Source organism: Orcinus orca, chromosome 7, assembly GCF_937001465.1.
Source record: "Orcinus orca chromosome 7, mOrcOrc1.1, whole genome shotgun sequence".
Classification (NCBI taxonomy): Eukaryota; Metazoa; Chordata; class Mammalia; order Artiodactyla; family Delphinidae; genus Orcinus; species Orcinus orca.
In genome coordinates this window covers 39,863,391-39,885,747 of record NC_064565.1, presented here as the reverse complement: position 1 = coordinate 39,885,747, position 22,357 = coordinate 39,863,391, and the positions used below count along the sequence as shown (strand labels likewise).

The 22,357-nt window shown below is 42.0% G+C and overlaps 1 long non-coding RNA gene across 1 annotated transcript in view; it reads left to right on the top strand.

The window, feature by feature from the left end:
• Window positions 1–15,370: 15,370 nt before the first annotated feature.
• LOC117200814 (uncharacterized) overlaps window positions 15,371–22,357 on the top strand; it is a 112,705-nt gene continuing 105,718 nt past the window's right edge. Inside the window, exon 1 of the long non-coding RNA XR_007478494.1 lies at window positions 15,371–15,631. This is a non-coding gene — a long non-coding RNA (uncharacterized LOC117200814). The remainder of the gene's footprint in view (window positions 15,632–22,357) is intronic.

Genomic DNA, 22,357 nt, shown 5'->3' with positions numbered 1-22,357 from the left:
CATTATTTAAAAATAAAACTTAAATTGTCCCTACTAATTTTTCCATTCTGTCTTTCAACGTATTTATTGGACTTTCCCCTATATGCTTCAGGTACTATGCTGGGATCACAAAGATGAATTAAATACAGGCCATGTCTTCAGGGTGCTTGTGGAGAAGGCTTTTGGGGGAGACAGGAAAACAGGAAGTTTAATATTCTGGCAAGTGGTTCCCATCAAAGGGTAACCGGTCAGAAGAGGTGAGCTAAACCCTTGGAATTTGGGGATCTCAGTTTGCTGATGGAACATTCACTTCTACTCCACAGAATCAAAGAATTTTAGAATTGGAGGCTTGGAAATCTTTTTATCCAACCCCACATTTTTCAGCAGGAGGACTTCTTACCTTATTCAGTAATTCCTGCTGTCTCTCATCAGCAACTCTTCTTTCTCTGAAATGGTTTACCTCACAAACACATACACACACAGACAACACACATGGACGTACACATGTACAGTATTTTCCATAGAGAGGCAATCCATGTTCAGTCCACATCCTGGCTCCATTTGTTGTGTCTGGTTGGGGTAATATAACACCAGCGCCCGTGTTCATCTTCAGTATGACTTGTCTAAGATTCCTGCTTTACCTCAAAGACTACTCAGCATTGTCCTTCTGATAGGTGCTTCTTACGTGGAGCTGACAAGGACAGGGATGTTATCTGACTCCAAATCTGAGTGATCCAGAGGCTGTGGGAGGCTGCCTGTTCTGTTTAATTGTATGTTCAACTTTCTTTATAAAGAGCATACTCCATCCATTTTAAACTTGTCAATTCAGAGGATTAACTAGGAGGCATATAAAGACATACCTGTGTACTTACTGTAAAGTCATCTTTCTAGGGAGGAATGAAAGTAGTATTAACAGAAGCAATTAAACAGGTTCACACCTTGAAAATGTTTACAGAGCCTTTTTTTAAATAAGTCAATTCAGAATTGTGTGGAACATGTGTTTTAAAAGAACCTCTTTATTCTAGCTTTATTATATATCATTTATTATGATTAAAATAACATCAGGTTACTTTTTATCATTCCACTAGGAATGTGAACCTTATGGTATTAAGCTACTAAAGGAAGTGAATCGTCCCTACAAACCTTTCAAGTTTAATTAACTTCTAAACAAATATGAAGTTCTAGTTTCCCTTTTTCTTCTTTATTACAATGTGTTTTTTCTTTTGATCATGTCAGGGGTGAGATAAGGATGCAAAAGTGCTTTCTGGTTCACACTGTTATGGCATATGATACAGCAGCCAATTCGATCAAAAGGGGAATAGGAAGATAACTGCTCTGTTTGTGCCTCGTAAGCAGTTTGTAAAGTCCCCTCCAGTCCCTACGGTTAAATGTTGGCATCTCTCCTTGCAGGCTTCTAAAATGAAATTAAAAAGTGGAGCAAACAGCATTTTAAAATCAAACACATACTGTGTAGGGACAAACGCAGCAAATTGAAGAATCACAGCATTGCAGGCAATCATTTGATTCAGTGCTGCAAGAAATGCTACAGAAAGGGAACGGGCCTGGGGCAGGGGATCCTGAGAAAGTTCCAAGTCATTGAAAGGCTCTGATGAGTTGCCCATGTTGGGGGTCAGTTGGGGTGGGGAGTGGAGGGGATGGGTTGGTAAAAAGCAGAGCTTTCCCTATTGTGTGTGATAAATGCATCAGTAAAACATACTGTCACTAAGTTACTCTTTACCTCAGTCTAAGCCCTGGGGTGGGCCTGGAACTTGCTCACGGGGAGGCAGGGTGTGGAGGGCTGTTTCTACAAAAGGGGGTGGCACCGTTTAGAAGAAAGCGTGTTTGAACCGGCAGTCAGGAACTTGAGTCCTGTTCTTGGTCCTTCTGACTGTGTGACCTTGGATGAGTCACCTTACCTTCCCTGGGCAGTGGTTTCCATACTGCAAAATGCAGGCTTGGGCTAAATGCATGATTTGCAAACCAAATTCCCAAGTCTCCATCAAGCCAGCTCAGAGGTTGTCCCTGTACGGACAACTGGGGTTCCTGGCTCCTGCCTGCCAAAGGGAGCAGCCTCAGTCTCCTCTCTGGTATTTATGCTTCTGCAAGCTGTTGTTTGAACAAAGCAGTCACTAGAAAGTGAAAATTATTAGGTGGCCTGATCTCAAAGACCTTCTGGTTCTTACATTCCAGCTGTCTATAACTCTGTCATCCCATCCAAGGGATCAGGAACACACGTTATCCCAGCCTCTCCCCATCTTTCCCAGGAAGCACCAGGGACGAGCGTCTTTGGCATCAGAAACTGCTCATCAGTGGCCGTGAAGCTGCAGTGGGGAAAGGAACCTGCGTTTGTAGGGTTTCAGCCTCCAGTTCTGGAACAGACCATTTCACTCTCATGGGATATAGTTGCCCCTTTGCTCCAAGCTTGGGGCCCAGCTATTGGAAGTGGCCTGGAAGCCGTGTAATTATGAGGGCTGCTGTAGCCTCCATCCCGTGGCCCTAGTCAGCTTTCCACACGTGCTGTCAGGCTGCTGGGTCCTGAACCTTTACTGGGTGTCTCTGAGGTTAAGGCAGTAATGACCACCTGTCAGCTGCAAGCTGGGATTCTGAGCGCTGGGCCTCTCCCAAGAGTCACTTGCTAGTTGGTGTTAAAGAAGCTTTTGCTGCCCCGTGTCAAGGTATCACTTATCTGGTGCCTGTCTTGGGAATCTTTTCCTTTCACTCCTTAATAATGTGCCTTCTTGTGCCACAGACGTTCTTCCATCCCTTTTGAAATCATAGTACGTGTACTCTTGTGTTGCCAGGAGTGAACGTTTAGGGAGTAGGCCTTCAGTTTCCCTGCTGCTTGAAGCAAATATAGTGCCTTTTGTTACGTGTCCCAAGACGCCGTGGTGAACACAGACGCCTGCGAGGAAGGTTTGGCAGAGGAAACCATCATGAAAGACCTATTTTAATTGAGGAATATATAGCTGGAGACCCAGAGGTGTTGAGCAGTTTAAAATGTTGATGAGAAATGAAGACTTGCTGTTTAAAAATGAAAATGCAGACCTCCCGTCTCCATACCCATTTCTCCATCATGTCGTTGTTCCTTTCACCTGCTTTGTGATTTAGCAAACTTCCCTGGAATGCCCACGATGAGACCAGGCACCGTGCTGAACACGGGGCTGCCAGAGGGGAACAAGCCCAGGCCTTGCCCTCAAGGGGCGTGTGGCCGGGCTCGGGAAGGAGCTAAGCAGTGACAGCCCGAAGTGGTCCGTGCACGTTCAGGAAGGTCCTGGGAGTGGGGGACTCGGGGTGAGCAGCCACGTGTTCCTGGCTGGGGCCCGAAGTGTTCCTGCAGGAGGTACCCCAGGGGGATGACCTAGAGGTGCTCCAGAAAGGGGGGAGGGCGTTCCAGGGGGGGCACGAGGGACTTGGTGGGTTTGGTCAAGTGTAGGAGCTCAGAGTGGCTGTTGGGCCTGACCTTGAGGGAGAGAGGAGGAGGGAGCGGGGGCCTGGCCTGGATATGCAGGATCAGGCTGGGGAGGACCTGGAATACTTCACAGCTGCGCTTGTCAGTTTGGGTTTTACCCCGAGGGCGTGGGGACCCGCAGCAGAATCTGGGGCAGATTGGGAGGCATGGGAGGAGGTTTGCAAGGCTGCTGGGCATGGGGTTGATAAGCAGGGGCTCCGGGTGCAGGTGAACGGGGTTTGAATCCTGCCTTTACCATCTTCCAGCTGTGGGCAGGTTACTTAACTGTGCCTCTGTTGCCTCATCTTTAAAATAGGGATGAAAATCCTCCTTGTCTTATAGTGTTCTTGTGAGGAAAAAATAAGTCCACCTAAAGCTCTTACAAAAATGAGTCCAAGATAAGCACTTATTAAAATTTGGTTATCGTATTTTGGGCAAGGGGGCATGTCGTATTTTCCACGAGCAGTCTCTTAGACTGTATCACTTAGCCGTTGGCATAATAACGCTGGGTAGAAAATACTCGAAAATGCAGCTGCTCAGAGCAGTGGTTTATGATCGCTTTTGCAGCTGTGGGCTGGCAGTGGGGCTCGGCTGCTCCACGGTGGGCTTAACTGAGCAGCCGAGCTTCAGGCAGTAGCCCTGGCTGGGCCCAAGGGTTGGGTTCACGTCCGCTCTACGAGTGTCCAGGCTGAGGGCAGCAGCCGTCCCGGGGCAGCTCCTGCCAAGGCCGTGGCAGAGCTGGAAGGGGTAAGAGGAAACCTGCAAGGCTTCTTCGGGCCTGGGTTCCCTCCGGCCAAAGCAAGTCGCAGGCCAGCAAGCCCGGGATCAAGGGGCCAGGGGATGATTCTGATCCCCTTTAGTGGGAGGAGCTGCAGAGTCTCTTGGTAAAGGCCATGCACACAGGGAGGGGGACGGTTGGGGCCACCAGTGAGGTACCATGGGCTGTGCTGGCATTTGCTCCAACTGCAGCTTCTAGAGGGGAGTTTCCATGAGGGCTGGAGCCAACACTCACCTGGCCAAGAGTGAGCCCAGGGTCTGGCTTCAGTTAGTGCCCTTCCTGGTTTGTCCCAGCGCCCACCTTTAGGCTTTGCAAATGCGTGCTTTCTCCTGCTTCTCGGAGGCTTAGGGGGAGACTGCACATTTTAGGGGAAAATGTACTGGTGTGGGTTTGACTCTTCGAAGTGGGGACAAGAACAGACTCTAATGATCCTCACTGGAAAGATGAGAGAGTAGCCGAGGTGTTGCTGCAGGAATGCTCGACAGCCTCTCGCAGACTCAACAGGCTGCAGTGTCAGTGAACGTGTCGGCAGATGTGAACTCATGAGAAGACTTACTGTTTAAATCCAAGAATAAAATGTCTCTGCTTACATGTATTTTTAGATGCCTTTCTCCCAGTACAGTTGAGGAATTGCATTTTTTCTGGGCTCCCTGGCATTTGCTTTCTACTCCCTGGGAACCTCTTGTGAGACGTGCCAGGCTCTCGAGTGGCCACCCCTAGGCAAGTGCTGGGAGAGAGGTGAGGGAGAGGCCGCTTGGGTGGGATTTATTAGTAGGTAACTCTGCCTCTCGTCCTCCCAGCCTCCTTGGGGCTTGGGAGTAGGATGGGGACAGTGCCGGGAGGAGACGAACACTACGGCTTTGCTTTGCCAGCACATAAAATAATCTCTCTCCTCTTCCCTGGCCTCCTTATGCTGCATGACAAATGTATCCATTCTTCTCCAACAGAAAAGAGAGAAGCAGGGAACGGGAGGGCATTCTTTTAGGTTAGGCTTTTCTATTTTATGTATGAGACTATACCGTGAAATGAAATACCACATTTCTTAACATGCTAGTCATGGTATTAGATTAAAAAATTCAGCAAGATCTCTAAAATTATGCTTAATAATTAAGCATGATATTAAATTGAGCAATTTTTTCAGAGATGGGGAGGAAATACATCCTAGAATTTTTTTGGTAGCATAAACAGCATCAGATATAACAAGTGAAACGTTTAGCAGTGTGACGGGCATACATAAGATGCTCAGTAAATTGTACCATTGATGGCGGTGATGATGGTGCTCTCTCTGGTCCGTTTGTTGGTGGAGGGGATTAAAAGCAGAGATTACCAGGCTGAGCACTGCCATCCAGTGCCTTCGTCCAGAGGAACCTCTCTCAGCCATCCCCTCCTGCCCTGGAAAAGCAGCAGGAAAATGAACCAGAAAAGCTCAGATTCTCAAACCAAGCCATGTAGATACCTAAGAAGTTAAAAAAATTTTTTTCCTTACTTCTAAAAGACACAATTCAAAATAGTCCCTCCAAGAATAGACGTGCTGAAACCCTAATGGTGCAATTCTATTCTGAGTCAAAAAAAAAAACACATAGGGCTAGAAAATGTTGAGTCATAGCTATGCAAATGAAAAGAAAGATCATAGGACTTCCCTGGTGGCGCAGTGGTTAAGAATCCGCCTGCCAATGCACAGGACACAGGTCCGATCCCTGCTCTGGGAAGATCCCACATGCTGCAAAGAAACTAAGCCCGTGCACCACAACTACTGAGCCCACGCGCTGCAACTACAGAAGCCCGAGCGCCTAGAGCCCATGCTGTGCTACAAGAGAAGCCACTGCAGCGAGAAGCCTTCGCACTGCAACGAAGAGTGGCCTCTGCTCGCCACAACTAGGGAAAGCCTGCGTACAGCAACCAAGACCCAACGCAGCCATACATACATACATACATACATACATACATAAATATAAAGTTGAAGACGTAAAAAAGAGAAAGATCATGTCTTGTGCTTCAGGGTGTGATTTGATGGCATAAATCTATCCATATTACTTAGTAGGGGGGATGAATTCAGATAAAAGCATTCAGTGATATATGTTCTTTTTTTCTTTAAGCATCACTTATGGCTGAGATGCTAAAATAGTTCATCCATTGGCAGCCTTTCCTGAGTGACCACTGTGGGCAAGGCTCAGAAAGAGGTCAATGCAAGGATTGTACATGAGTCCCTCCTTCCTTCATTCTCTAGTAGATGCAGCCTTTGCTTTCCAGGAGCTTATATCTTTATGGGAGTGGCAAGATGCAGACATTAGAAACCTAAAAAACAAGGGCAAATTTACATAGTACATACTATCTATGGTAGGCTTCTAATAGATCTGGAGGAAAAACTCAGTTGAGTGAAAATCATGGTTCTAAATCTTGACCAAATTAAACAATGAATTCTTTGACTTCTTTTTTTTTTTTTTTTTTCAGGGCAAGGAGTGTTATTTCCAGGTGTGTCAAGGTTAGAATAATATTGCCACCTAAGAAGTAGTCCTTCCCCATAAAATAAGCAGAGAATTCAAACAGTTGGTGACTCAGCTACCATACACTTATATACCCTACAATTACATTCTCAAAGCCTTCTACTGAATGGGAAGAACTGATTTGAACAGGAATTATCACTTAGTTGACTGCTGCCCCATTGAAGTTGAAGTGGTGTGATGATGATTTGATTTGCTGATAATCTCTAGCTGAGATTTCTAATAAAACTAATATGTATATTTGGATTTTTACTTTGAGGTTCTTGTACTTTATATTAAAAAAAGTAAATTGGAATAGTTTCCTAACTATATATAAATCAAATGTGCTAAATTTTTAAAATAAAGCAATGAGGAAGGATTATTTAATAGATTATTTAATAAATGGTTTGGACATAATAAGATATCAATTTGGACCCACACCAAATATACCATGCCCCAAATATAAACTCCAGAGAGTTGAATATTGCAAATCAAATAATAGAAACGCTAGCAGAAAATATAATATTTATTAGGTCTGCATAGGAATGACAATTTTCATGGCTTCAAAGCAAAAGAAGCAACCAGGGAAGAAAAAATGAGTAGATTTGAATATATTAAAATTGAAAACTTCTATACTAATGAAGAGGCATACTGAGAAAATTTGCATTAAATTTGTGACACATAAATGATATGTGTTATAACCTTAATATATAGCTCATTCAAATGTATAAGAAAAGAACTGGGGCCCTAATAGATAAATGTAAATGATAATCGCTCCCATTTATTAAATATTTTTCTATGCCCAAATAGATTTACAAAAAATCAGATGATACTGATCGTTTTGTACACAGAATATTTTGTAACCAGCTTTTCTCACATGCCCAGACTGTGTTACTAACTAGTCTTCTAAATCATGGCTTCCAGGGGTTGCAAAGTATTTCACTGGCGAAGAAGTACAGCTCAATTTTATTTCACTAAGTTTTCAGTGCTGTATGTGAAGGTTACAGAAATCTAATTTAAGGTGATTTTTCTATAATCTCTTCTACTTATGAAACCATGGTCTGCTGTTAAAATTATGGTAATGGAAAAATACATCACATTGTACTTTACAAAGAAGCACATTCAATATTGTTTTTATCAACAATTTTATAGGTAGCGTTTGCCACTGAACCCTGTTTTAGCGAAAGAGGAAATATCATTTGAGAGCCCGTGCTTTTCACAACATGTCATCAGTTATCTTTAGAGGCTTTAGTAAAAGGAACACGTTAATTACCATCCCTGTGAGCATTTCTAGGGTAGTGATGACTGTAATGTTAGGGCACTTTTTCAAGCATGTCATTCCCGTATCTTGCTTTTATAGCAGAGGAAATAAAGGCACTAGAGAAATGTCTTTGAGGTCACACAACAAGTTAACAGCAGATAAACATTAGAACTGGCAGCTCCAGAATTCCCACTGTGTGTAATTAGTTCACTGCAGGCGGGAAATGGCAGCATGGGGGCTAAATGGCAAATGTGGCGTTTGGGGACCTAGAGGCTGGTGGGAATTCTCTGTGCTCTTGTGAATCGTTAATTAAGTTAGTTTCTTTCTGAGGTTCTCATTGCGTAGAACTTGGAGGCCTCTCAGCCCGGTACCTTATTCCTTAGGATGAAAGGAAACACTACAGTCACCCTCTAGCGCCTTGATGGGCAAGCGAGGTGGAGGATATAGGCTGTGGGCCTCAATATTTTCTTGGGCATTGCAATCTCTTCCTGAGGTTTTCTGGAGTTCGAGTGTGGTTCTGTACTTAGCTCCTGATGGGCCCCCGAGGTGGCTGGGGGGAGTGAAAGGGCAGGAACTGTTTGACTGTTTACAAGTTCACCCTCCTTCCCAGCAACTCCAGGGTCCAGAGTCACCTGATAAGCACTTGGTCAGCTCATGGAGTGCGTGCTTGCCTTTTTTGTTTGTCTGTTTACTTTTTTTGGTCTCCTTCTGAGTGATACATATGGAATTGGGGGACTGCCTCCTATTCGTAGGCATCTGACAGAATCATTGTAGGAAACAAGGTGGTATTTGAAAGCTACCATCAAGAGATTTGATTTGGAGAATTCTAGAGAGTACAGAGGCAGTCTGCCAAGTTGGAATCAAAGGCTGGCTCCATCTGGTGCTCTAACAAGCTCATTAGATTCTGGAATCATGGTTATCTTAATTTCATTGGCCCCCGTTTAAGGACATGACTAAGTATTTAGTCACCAAGGGCTGATTGGAGAGAGAGGAATCTGCCTCTGCTTTAGAACTTTCAAAAGAAGGCGGGATTTGGAGTTCAGCTTCTCTTCTGTCCTCTCTCAAAGGAGCTTGGCAGGCTTCACGAGGCTCTACTCACTTGCCCTTGCGTCCATCCTGGCTACTCAAAGCGAGGTGCACTGATTGGCAGCATCAGTATCACCTGAGAGCTCGTTAGAACTGCTCAGGTCCCATCACTGTGCTCTCACACACCCTCCAGGTGGTTCTTCCACCTCCTCAAGTTTGAGAAGCACTGGTATGTAAGGTGTCAATTGTTTGACTCTGAAAGGCGGCTTGATCAGTGGCGAAAGCTTTCTTCCTGATTATATTTTGTGTTTATACATTTATGACCCTTAATAAATACTTCAGTCCTTTGACATTTTAATAATTTAAACAGCTTTTTAAAAGGTTGTTTTTCATTGTAAATTACTACATTCTCTTTCTAAAAGCTTCAGAAAATACAGAAAAGTGAAAAGTAAAGAGCAACTTACCCCCCCAAGTATACTTATTCATAACATTTTAAAGGTACATTTTCTTTCTGTCTTTTCTGTGCATAATTTTGAAAAACTTTACGTTTTTTCCTGATTGTAGACATAATACATGATTCTTGTAGAAAATCAAGAAACTAGGAGAAAGCATAAAACAGAGAATGGAAACCATCCCGTATATTTAGGTTTGGGGATTTTACCTAATGTTATAAAGTGGTGCTTCATAGTCTTTGCATCTTTCCTTTGGTTTTAGTTCTTATACTACTTAAAGGTCCTGTTTCTTATTTAAATTTGATATGATTTTAAAAGATTCTGGTGTAATCATCAATGTCTCAAATATTTTATTTTGTGGTCAGAATGGAGAATTTAGTATCTTTTATGTGCAGCTGAGAAATTTAATTGACTCCTCACCAGTAGGGCACATTCTGTATTACATATGAATCTTCTTTGACCAGAAACTTCCCAGAGGGTAGAAGGATGCATGACAACCACTGTTGAAGGATGCATGACAACACTTCTCTCCACTTGCCTGATAGGTCGTCTTCCGGAGGGGAAGAGAGGGACAGGTTAGATTGCTGCTCCCTAGAGAAAGTCCTTTTTTCTTAGGTCTACTGCTTAGAAACTTCCAGATGATTGGAAAACACCACTGCAAGGAAGCAGGTTTTTGTTACCTGGGCTTTTGGTTGAGACTTGAAAAATGCAAGAGAATGAATCTTTGCCCAAATCTCTGGGTTTTTTAGGTAGTTTGAGAGAAATCTAGCATGTGATTTTGAACATCTGTAGAATGACTGGCTTCAGTGTTTGAGGCAGGTAGGGGACATCTGGTTGTGATTTTCCCTGTGACAACTTTGCCAGGCTTTGTTTTGGAATACGTCATTGCCCTCAATAATGCAGACTGCATTGCGTTAAGTGAAGAATTCACTGCATTTTTTTATGTCTGTGGACTAGACTCTTTGCTCAAGTCTAGTTGTTCCAAGAGTAGTTGATGCAGTTTACCATCCAGAGGAACACAGTTCAGAAACCGAATTAACAAGTATCCAAACTTCAAACTTTACTTGACTCTTCCAGAGAACACTAAGAAGAGATTCAATGTATATTTCTAAAAATTGTAAGTAACATCTCTAAAAGTTCTCTCCCTTCTCTCCTGCCTCACATTTCTGGTTCACCCCTCCTCAAAACTCATTTTCACTCTTCTGATCCACACCTTTCTGAAGTTCTAGGCACTTCCTCCCCTGTAGTTCTTCACTCTATGGATCACTTTAGCCCCACTGACTTCTTTTAGTTTTCTTTTGATAACTTCCAACTAGGGAGAGTCAGCGATGGGAATTTGTCCAATTTGTGGGTGGGGCAGTGGGTGTGGCCTCAGCAGAACCTGATGGGGAGGGAGTGTGGCTACTTAATAATAATAGCTCTTCTTGGTTTTTTTTGGTGTGTGTGTTACACAGGCTTCAGGTGTGCCCTGTAGTCCATGCTTGTTGCCTTGGTGACGCTGTGTGTTCTTCGGAACGGTGGAGGCACTCCAGTGAGTTGTGCAGAATTTGTTATGAGTGTCTGCTCATTGGAAAACTGAGTATATGATGCATGAAACTGGGCTGATCAGGACTGAATGGAATTGGCAGGTAGCAGATCCGAAGGTACCACACCCAGACACTGCTGTTGCAGATCTTGGCTGGGAGCATCTTACCAAGAAGCTGTTTGGGCAGGAAGGGCATGTGGTCTGGACGTTGCATTAGCCAGCTTGGCATTTAAATTTGCCAGTTTGACGTATTACACCATTTACAAAAATGTCCCTGTGGTGAATTTCAACGCTTCAGCCTCCTGTAATTCTGCATGTTATTCTTTTTAACCAGCTTGATATCTTTCTACAGCATCATTGCATGTCCAGTCACCTGCAGTGCTGAGCTGTGTTCCCTGTTGTGACGCCTGGTCCCAATCCTATAGAAGCTTACACTGAAAGCCACAGACTGTTCTATTTTTATTAATAGAAGCTTAGGATTTTTCCCCACGCAAATATCTTGGCTTGCTGTGTAATTTTTCTGTTTTCTTTTTGTAGAGGGCAATTTGTTCTCTTGAATTAGAACCGAGAGGTTGTGAATAACTCTTGTTGGCTTCTACCTGTCATAATTGTCCTCGCCCACGTTTCAGACAACCCGGTGTAAGCTAGCCCACTCCCTGCACAGAACAGTCTGTGATTTCGAGGTGCATCTGGAGGCTCCCTGTTCGGGCAGCCTTCACAGTTGGTAACCACAGGAAGTAAACACTCATCGGTATTTGGTGTGTACAGACATGTCCCGTGACACTGTAAATGCCTCTCTCTCTACATGGTCCTACTATTTCATACATTTCCAAGAAGCCAACAGGTAGGAACAGATGCAGCCTGGTTGATTTCTGGGAGGGTAAAGACGGAGCATATTTGCTGTGGGATAGGTAAATGGAATCTTTGGCACTGGGATTCCTTTATCTTTTGTCCATGGATAAAACATGTATGACTGACTTATCATTTAATCCCACACCCAGCATTAGCAGTGGTGCTAGGTGAGGGGTATGAGGAGAGGGACTTATAAATAGTGATAAGATGCTGGGAACATAAAACTCGGCCTGGCAGGGTCCGCCTGGGATTTTGCTGAGTCCGTAGCAGTACTTAACTAACTGCGCAAACATTCAAGATAAGACTGTAACGGTCGCCTGGGGGAAAATTCTTTTGAGTCGATATTTGTTTGATCTGTTACATAGTATTTTGGCTCTGCTGTTCAAGCTTTAGCAAAGTTTCTATAATAAATGCCATTTCCAGGGATTTGCTGTATTTACACACAAGGTCAGTCCTGGAAGAGGTAAAGGATTGGAATCACTGTCTAAACAGAGGTTCTAAGGGGTCTCAAATGAATCTTTAAACGTGGAAATCCTTTGTTTCAATCAGTTGACAAATAATTATTAAACATCTGTGGTAAGTACTCTGGGGGAAAATTCAAAAAAGCAGGGTAAGATGTTTGCCCTCAATTCGCTTATAATCTAGCTGTGGAAATGAAACTTTAATCAGTATATGTGATACAAGATACTTATACTAAATAACAGTAATAATGGCTCTGATTTATTGGCTAATAAACAGCACCACACGGTCCTAGTACTTTCCTAAGCATGAGCTGACACGCTCTGTCCTCCCAGTTAGGCAGGCGCTGTTGGTTAGTGTGGAGTTCGCATGGAACAGACAATGCTGTGGCAGTTTGGAGAAAGGTGAGAGAGGGGAGCAGAAGAGACGTGAAGGTGAACCCTAAGGAAGAGGTCTCTCAATCCAGATCTTAAAGGCTGGGAAGCAGCAGGACCTACTGTATAGCACAGGGAACTATACTCAATATCTTGTATAACCTATAATGGAAAAGAATCTGAAAAAGAATGTATATGTGTGTGTGTGTATAAATAAACCACTTTGCTGTACACCTGAAACTAACACAACATTGTAAATTAAATATACTTCAATTAAAAAAAGATACAGATAAAAATAGTTACAAATTTTGCTCTAAAAAAATATTGGGAAGCAGATGGCTGTGTCATGGGAAGAAGGAAAAGGGCATGATGGGCATTTGGTTTTTTCCTTGTAATACTGATACCTTCTTTCACTTTGGAAGGTTGTTTTACCCTTCCTTGACTCTCAGCACATGTGCTTTTGGTGAAGGGGACAATAAACAAATACAGAAGGAAAACATGGAATGTCAGTGTGATAAGTGTTGTGAAGAAGAAGAAATACAGGAAAAGGAAAGGATGCTGAGGTGGTGGAGGAGCGGATTTATGATTGAAAAGGGTGGTCACGGAAGGCTGATTAAGACACTTGGGTGAATATTGAAGGAGGAGAGAGAAATAACTATGAAGGTACCTATGGGAAGAGGCTTCTAGGCAGAGGGAACAGCAAGTGCAAAGGCCCTGAGGTGGCAACTTACCTAGTCTGTTCTAGGATCATCAAAGAGGCCAGAGAGGCAGGAGAATGGTAGCAGGTGATGTCTTTAGAGGCAATGCCTGCCCAGTTGTTGGTAGTTTTGTTGAGGGGGATGGTGGTGATGATGTAGGAGGAGCTCTTGAGAGTTTCTGAGTGAGGGGAGTTGCAGTTGGGCAGCTGTACCTGCTTCCTCCAGCCCGGTGCGGCTGTAGCTTCTCGTGGGCAGAGGCACTTCGGCAGCGTCACATCCATCGCCTGGCAGGTAGGAAACCGGCGATATAGCTCAAGCCCCGGGCGAGAGCACCCGCGTGAGCCGAGCGACCCCCTCACCTCAATCCTCACGATGTTTTCTTGGCCTGCAGTTCTGCGTTTTTCCTTTGGTTTCCTGCTTGGCACCGACGTTCCTTCTGGAACAGCCACCCTGGCCTGAACTGCAGCCTCTTGGCTGGGCCCTTGGCTCCACCTGGTCCTACCCCGCCAAACCCACCGCCGTGTTGCCGGGGGTCAGTGCTGGTTCTGGGCCGTATCTGTAGTTATCTGGTGTTCTGTGCTGAGTGGAGAGTTAGGAAGATGCTCTGTGCCGCTGGGGCCTCCTTTTCCCCCACCGCGATGTTTTTGGTTATCTCCCCACCACTGCGTGTCTCCTTGGATAACAGACAGGAAACTGGAATTAGCTCGGTGGCCGCTGCTTCTTTAGACACACGTGCTGGACGGTTGCCAGAGTCCTTGGGGCAGGGCTGTGACGCGTGGATTCCCTCCAGGCTGGGTTTGCCTGTCTCTGATCCTTTCCCTTTAGTCCCTGCAGCTGATCCACTCAGTTATAAGCATAGGCTGTAGCAGAGAGGATGGAGACCTGGGGTGGGGATGGGGACCCAGACCAGGCAGTGCGAATGGTGGACGTGGGGATTTGAAGAAGCCTCGACAACACGGTAAGGTCTGCTCTAAGGCGACATGGTAAAAAGCAGAACCGAAACAAGCATTTAAGGGTTTAGGGATGAATATTAATTCACAAATTGCAAACGCGACAAGCACTTTCAGAGTCTTATAGGTGAGTCATGACCAAGTTATGTAAAGAAGAATGTGTCTGCCTTGGAGACCCTGTGAGGGTACAGGTGGGGTTAGGTCCATATGGATTAAGTTCAGATCAGACGGTTGAACTAATATTTGCTCAGCCATAGGGTCGCTTGTGTGAGGACACACCCATGCACACACACATACACGCACATTCTCACCCATTCCGTCATTTGGTTTCTGTTTTCAGTTGCTGTTACTTCTGTGTAGATCTAAAACACCAGTGTGAATGCTGTTAATAGGAACAATTTCAGTGCCAAGGGGCCCAGTTTTGAAAAATACAGACAAGAGGCTGAGGTACTGGAAAGTTCTCTGCAGTGAGAACCTGACTCACTAGAGGTGCACGTAGAAGCTTTTTCGTATTTCCTGTGAATCAAGGCATGCTGTTGGGTCCTTCTGGTGCTGGAGAAGAGTAATGGGGTTGAAAATATTATCATAATGAAAATATAATATTGGCGTGATCCTAGGCATGTTCCCTGTGTGAAGAAAAATGCTAAGTAAAGTAACTTGTCTCCCTGGCCCGACCACTTACTTTCCTGGGAAATGGATTAAGTTAACATTTAGTCAGCTTCCAGAATATCCTATGAAATGGTTTAAAATTTTAAAATAAAGTTTATTTTCTGAATAATTGACTCACGTGATTCAACGTTAAAAGCTGCAAAAGAATATTCAGTGAAAACCCTTCCTCCTCTCCCTCCTCCAAGTTGGCTGGTTCCTTCCTCAAGGCAACCCACCTTACCAGTTTCTGATCTATTTTGTTAAATACAATAGAATGCGCCCCACCTGTGTTAATATTAAGGAAAAACAAGGTGGCTTTTCTCTCTTTGAGGAACTTCTATTTAATAAAAGAAAGTGAGCCAATCATTGATACTGTAATTTGGAAACTTTTGCTATAAATCCAGTAATTACAAAGTTCTTAGATGCTGAAGTCTATATTTGATACTCAGGTTTTCGGTCCTCAAACTAGCAGCAGTAACAAGCTCCTGGGAGCTTGTTAGAAAGCAGAATCTCTGGCCGCCGTTGTGTCTCATTTTCACAGCATTGGCCTCAGGTGGCAGAGTAAGTGAAGGTCCATACAGAATGAAGGAAAGGAGAGATGGTCTGAGGTAGAGCTCTGCGCCTCACCTTATTCCACGGGCTCTGTCTTGTTACTAAAGTTATATGATGCTGATTTTTTCTTAATTTGCAAGCAGATGAAGGTACTGTATAAACTTTTTGTGATTTTGATTTTTAAATGCAGAAGTCTTCCAACTTTTCTCCTTCCCTTTCCTTATGAATTGTTCTTAAACCTTTGGCACTTGGTGTTTGTTGCTTCCTTGTGGGGCTGTGCTGAGCTAAGTGAAATAAGTAATAAGCAAGTGTTAATGGGAAAATGTAGGAACAGCCAACCAGATATAGATTGACAGCTTCTGGTTTGATGGATACATATGTTTATGATTGTGGTTTTATATTATGTTTTGCAGTGTGTTTGTACATTGTGTTAATTTTCACCTTTCTGAGCAATTTAGACTTAATGTATATGTTTGTGCTAATCTCAGTGTGCTGGAACTAAATAAATAGTTAATGGGATTCTGAAAAAAAGATTTAAATTTCTTAAAAGTTGTCTAACTTGTCTTGGAGGAAAGAAAGAAGGAAACTTTTTTGTTTTGTGTAATTGGAGGAGTAGAGGGCAGAAATTATTGAAAGCCCGATGTTGGGCGAACATGTAAACTAGTGCAAATAATTTGAATTTAACAAGGAACTTGTGGAAAATTTACAAAAAGGAAATTAGATAGTAGATTATAGGACTATATTGTGGGTTTTTTGATGTTGTTAAATGCTTAAAAAATGTTTCTAATCACTAAAGAGTTCACCTTCTATAAAACAGGTCAGATAAATATGTGATCCACATGATTTAAAAACTAATGCGAATGGAATACTCTTTTGAGTGTGCTGTGGCAGGGTTGGAGGATGAGTGAAACAGAAGCAAAAGCAAATTCATAACAAAACCCTGCCTTCTTAAAAGTGAGACATTTAAGCCTAAGAAACTGGGGCGGGTTCTACTAGTGCTGGAGAAGGAGGCCTAAGGGAGGGAAGAGGCCAGTCCAGGAGAGAAGGCTCCAGAGAAGAGTGGTTTAGGGAAGAAAGGCTGCTGAATACGGGAAAGTGAAATGTCAGGATTCAACATGGAAACGAGACCCCTTTCGCCAGTGGGACAGTGAAAACTTTAAAATTATTTGCACATTTGGGTAATTACTCACACCTGGAGTAATTCTAATGCTAGAAATCTATTTTCAAGGGAATGTCTGAAATTAAAAAAAATCTTTGGCATAAAAATGTTCTTTAAAGTGAAATTTATAATAAAAATGGAAAGTGAGCTTTCTAACAAGAAGGGAATAGATAAGTAAATTGTAGTACATCCATAGGATGGGTCATTTTACAGCTAAAATAATATTTATGATATGTTTTAAATTAGGTATGAAGCAGGATAAAAATAGTTTGGAAAAATGATGGAAGGAATTTTGATGGTGGTTGTTGTATATGTGATGGGTTTTTAAATTTTTTTTGGAGTATAGTTGCTTTACAATGTTGTGTTAGTTTCTGCTGTACAGCAAAGTGAATCAGTTATACGTATACCTATACCCACTCTTTTTCAGATTCTTTTCCCATATAGGTCATTACAGAGTATTGAGTAGAGTCCCCTGTGCTATACAGTAGGTCCTTATTAGTTATCTGTTTTATATATAGTAGTGTGTATATGTCAGTCCCAATCTTCTAGTTTATCCCTCCCTTCCCTTACTCCTTGGTAACCATAGTTCGTTTTCTACATCTGTAACTCTATTTGTTTTATAGATAAGTTTATTTTTACCCTTTTTTTAGATTGCACATATAAGTGACATCATATGATATTTGTCTTTCTGTGTCTGACTTCACTCTATGACAATCTCTAGGTCCACCCATGTCATTGCAAATGGCATTATTTCATTCTTTTTTGTGGCTGAGTAATATTCCACTGTATATATGTACCACATCTTCTTTATCCATTCGTCTGTTGATGGGCATTTAGGTTGCTTCCATGTCCTGGCTATTGTAAACAGTGCTGCAATGAACATGGGGGTGCATGTGTCTTTTTGAATTATGGTTTTCTCCGGATATAGGCCTAGGAGTGGGATTGCTGGATCATATGGTAGCTCTATTGTTAGTTTTTTAAGGAACCTCCATACTGTTCTCCATAGTGGCTGTACCAGTTTACATTCCCACCAGCAGCGTAGGAGGGTTCCCTTTTCTCCACACCCTCTCCAGCATTTAGTGTTTGTAGACTTTTTTGATGATGGCCATTCTGACTGGCGTGAGGTGATACCTCATTGTAATTTTGATTTACATTTCTCTGATAATTAGTGATGTTGAGCATCTTTTCATGTGCTTTTTAGCCATCTTTATGTCTTCTTTGGATAAATATCTATCAAGATCTTCCCATTTTTTGATTGGGTTTTTTTTTTTTTTTAATATTGGGCTGCATGAGCTCTTTGTATATTTTGGAGATTAATCCCTTGTTGGTTGCTTCGTTTGCAAATATTTTCTCCCATTCTGAAGGTTGTCTTTTCATTTTGTTTATGGTTTACTTTGCTATGCAAAAGCTTTTGAGTTACATTAGGCCCAATTTGTTTATTTTTATTTTCATTACTCTAGGAGGTGGATTGAAAAAGATCTTGCTGCAATTTATGTCAAGGAGTGTTCTGCCTATGTTTTCCTCTAAGAGTTTTATAGTATCTGGCCTTACATTTAGGTCTTTAATTCATTTTGAGGTTTTTTTTTAATGGTGTTAGGGAGTGTTCTAATTTCATTCTTTTACATGTAGCTGTCCAGTTTTCCTAGCACCATTTATTGAAGAGACTGTCTTTTCTCCATTGTATATTCTTGCCTCCTTTGTCATAGATTAGGTGACCACAGGTGTGTGGGTTTATCTCTGGACTTTCTATCCTGTTCCACTGATCTATATTTCTGGGTTTTTTTTTTGTGCAGTACCATACTGTTTTGATTACTGTAGCTTTGTAATATAGTCTGAAGTCAGGGAGTCTGATTCCTCCAGCTCAGTTTTTCTTTTTCTTTTTTTTAAAATAAACTTATTTATTTTATTTTTGGCTGTATTGGGTCTTCATTGCTACACGCAGGCTTTCTCTAGTTGCAGTGAGCGGGGGCTACTCTGTTGCGGTGCACGGGCTTACCATTGTGGTGGCTTCTCTTGTTGTGGAGCGTGGGCTCTAGGCACACGGGCTTCAGTAATTGTGGTACATGGGCTCAGTAGTTGTGGCTCATGGGCTGTAGAGCGTAGGCTCAGTAGCTGTGGCGCACCGGCTTAGTTGCTCCACGGCATGTGGGATCTTCCTGGACCAGGGATCAAACCCATGTCCACTGCATTGGCAGGCTGATTCTTTTTTTTTTTTTGTGGTACGCGGGCCTCTCACTGTTGTGGCCTCTCCCGTTGCGGAGCACAGGCTCCGGACACGCAGGCTCAGTGGCCATGGCTCACGGGCCCAGCCGCTCCGCGGCATGTGGGATCTTCCCAGACCGGGGCACGAACCCGTGTCCACTGCATCGGCAGGCAGACTCTCAACCACTCGCCACTCGCCACCAGGGAAGCCCCAGGCTGATTCTTAACCACCACGCCACCAGGGAAGCCCTCCAGCTCTGTTTTTCTTTCTCAAGATTGCTTTGGCTATTTGGGGTCTTTTGGGTTTCCATACAAATTGTGAAATTTTTTGTTCTAGTTCTGTGAAAAATGCCATTGGTAATTTGATAGGGATTGCATTGACTCTGTAGATTGCTTTGGGTAGTATAGTCATTTTCACAGTAGTGATTCTTCCAATCCAAGAACATGGTATATCTCTCCATCTGTTTGTGTCATCTTTGATTTCCTTCATCAGTATCTTATAGTTTTCTGAGTACAGGTCTTTTGCCTCCTTAGGTAGATTTATTCCTAGGTATTTTGTTCTTTTTGATGCAGTGGTAAATGGGATTGTTTCCTTGATTTCTCCTTCTGGTCTTTTGTTGTTAGTATATAGGAATGCAAGAGATTTCTGTGTATTAATTTTGTATCCTGCAACTTTACCTAATTCATTGATGAGCTCTAGTAGTTTTCTGGTAGCATCTTTAGGGTTTTCTATATATAGTATCATGTCATCTGCAAACAGTGACAGATTTACTACTTCTTTTTCAATTTGGATTCCTTTTATTTCTGTTTCTTCTCTGATTGCTGTGGCTGAGACTTCCAAAACTATGTTGAATAAAAGTGGCGAGAGTGGCCATCCTTTTCTTGTTCCTGATCTTAGAGAACATGCTTTCAGCTTTTCACTGTTGAGTATGATGTTAGCTGTGGGTTTGTCACATATAGCCTTGATTATGTTGAAGTAGGTTCCCTCTGTGCCAACTTTCTGGAGACTTTTTATCATAAATGTGTGGTGAATTTTGTCAAAAGCTTTTTCTGCATATATTGAGATGATCATGTGGTTTTTATTCTTCAGTTTGTTGACGTGGTGTATAACACTGATTGATTTGCAGATATTGAAAAATGCTTGCATCCCTGGGATAAATCCCACTTGATCATGGTGTATGATCCTTTTAATGTGTTGTTGGATTCTGTTCACTAGTATTTTGTTGTGGATTTTTGTGTCTATGTTCATCAGTGTTATTGGCCTGTAATTTTCTTTTTAGTGTGATATCCTTGTCTGGTTTTGGTATGAGGGTGATGGTGGTCTTGTAGAATGAGCTTGGGAGTGTTCCTTCCTCTGCAGTTTTTTGGAAGAGTTTTGGAAGACTGGGTGTTAACTCTTCTCTAAATGTTTGATAGAATTTGACTGTGAAGGCATCCGGTCCTGGAATTTTGTTTGTTGAAAGATTTTTAATCACAGTTTCAATTTCAGTACTTGTGATTGGTCTGTTCGTATTTTTTATTTCTTCCTAGTTCAGTCTTGGAAGGCTGTACCTCTCTAAGAATTTGTCCATTTCTTCTAGGTTGTCCATTTTATTGGCATAGACTTGCTTGTAGTAGTCTCTTATGATCCTTTGTATTTCTGTGGTGTCCATTGTAACTTCTCCTTTTTCATTTCTAATTGTATTGATTTGAGTCCTTTCCCTTTTTTCTTGATGAGTCTGGCTAAAGGTTTATCAATTTTATCTTCTCAGAGAACCAGCTTTTAGTTTCATTGATCTTTTCTATTGTTTTCGTTGTCTCTATTTCATTTATTTCTGGTCTTATCTTTATGATTTCTTTCCTTCTATTAACTTTGGGTTTTGTTTGCTCTTTCTCTAGTTGCTTTGGTTGTAAGGTTAGGTTGTTTATTCAAGACTTTTCTTGTTTCTTTTTTTTTTTTTTTTTCTGGTAAATATTATATATTCAATATGAAACAGGAGGAAAGGGGGCAGGGCACAACCTTTAAAAGAATTACATAGCCCGAGGACACAACATAAACTGATTAGAACAAAATAGGTCCAAGATGGCGGACGAGTCTACTTCCACTAGACCTTGAGCCTCAGTATACACTCATTGTAACACATCAGCAAGCTAAGCGACACACCCACAGGTGCCACGACAGTTCCAAGGATGACCATAAAGGTCAAAAAGTGGGCGGTGGCTCAATTCCTAGAAATCCCCACCCCTTCCCCAAAATAGCTGGAATACTCCTCCCAATCATCAGCGTATGAAATTACTCACCCCTATAAAACTAACAACCCCATACCCTGGTGCTGCCCTCGCCTTCTTTTTTTTTATTATTTTTTTTAATTTTTTTTTATAGGTATACCTGGATTTAATTCTCACTTCTACCGCTTGGTAGCTGGATAGCCTTAGGCAAGTTTCATACCTCCCTGAAATTCACTTAATTCAGTCTGTAAAATGGCATAATAACTTATTATAGCATCCTTTTAGGAATTTTAAATCAGTTCTTGAAATAAAAGTACACAATATATAGACAAGTATGGATTCCTCAATAGATGTTTGACCTTTCATTTCTCCAGTATCCCACCCGCATCAAATAAAGAAAAATACTTTTTAAAATTTACGAATATTTCATTGTTGTAAAGTTAAAGCCATAAAAATAATCAAATGGCCTACTATCATACCGTTAGAAGAAAAAAAAAAAGGTGTTCATGAGAGTTCCATATTAGAATACAAGTTTTCCTTAGGCACCTGTTTATGTATGCTATTCTGCTCTTTACAATAAATAATTAAATTTAAAAGACTTAATTCCTCACTTTTAAGACCTTATTAGTTTACAAATTACATATTGACCTATGCTAAATTTTATACCGACTCATGCTAATGAATTCAGTACAGAAAACAAAAAACACTGCACTCAAGCAAACTACATATATATATATATATATATATATATATATAAAAAACTTATATGAGAATTGCTACTCCAGCTTTCTTTTGGTTTCCATTTGCATGAAATACCTTTTTCCATCCCCTTACTTTCAGTCTGTATGTGTCTCTAGGTCTGAAGTGGGTCTCTTGTAGACAGCAAATATATGGGTCTTGTTTTTGTATCCATTCAGCCAATCTGTGTCTTTTGGTGGGAGCATTTAGTCCATTTACATTTAAGGTAATTATCGATATGTGTGTTCCCATTCCCATTTTCTTAATTGTTTGGGGTTTGTTATTGTAGGTCTTTTCCTTCTTTTGTGTTTCTTGCCTAGAGAAGTTCCTTTAGCAGTTGTTGTAGAGCTGGTTTGGTGGTGCTGAACTCTCTCAGCTTTTGCTTGTCTGTAAAGGTTTTAATTTCTCCATCAAATCTGAATGAGATCCTTGCTGGGTAGAGTAATCTTGGTTGCAGGTTTTTGTCCTTCAACACTTTCAATATGTCCTGCCACTCCCTTCTGGCTTGCAGAGTTTCTGCTGAAAGATCAGCTGTTAACCTTATGGGGATTCCCTTGTGTGTTATTTG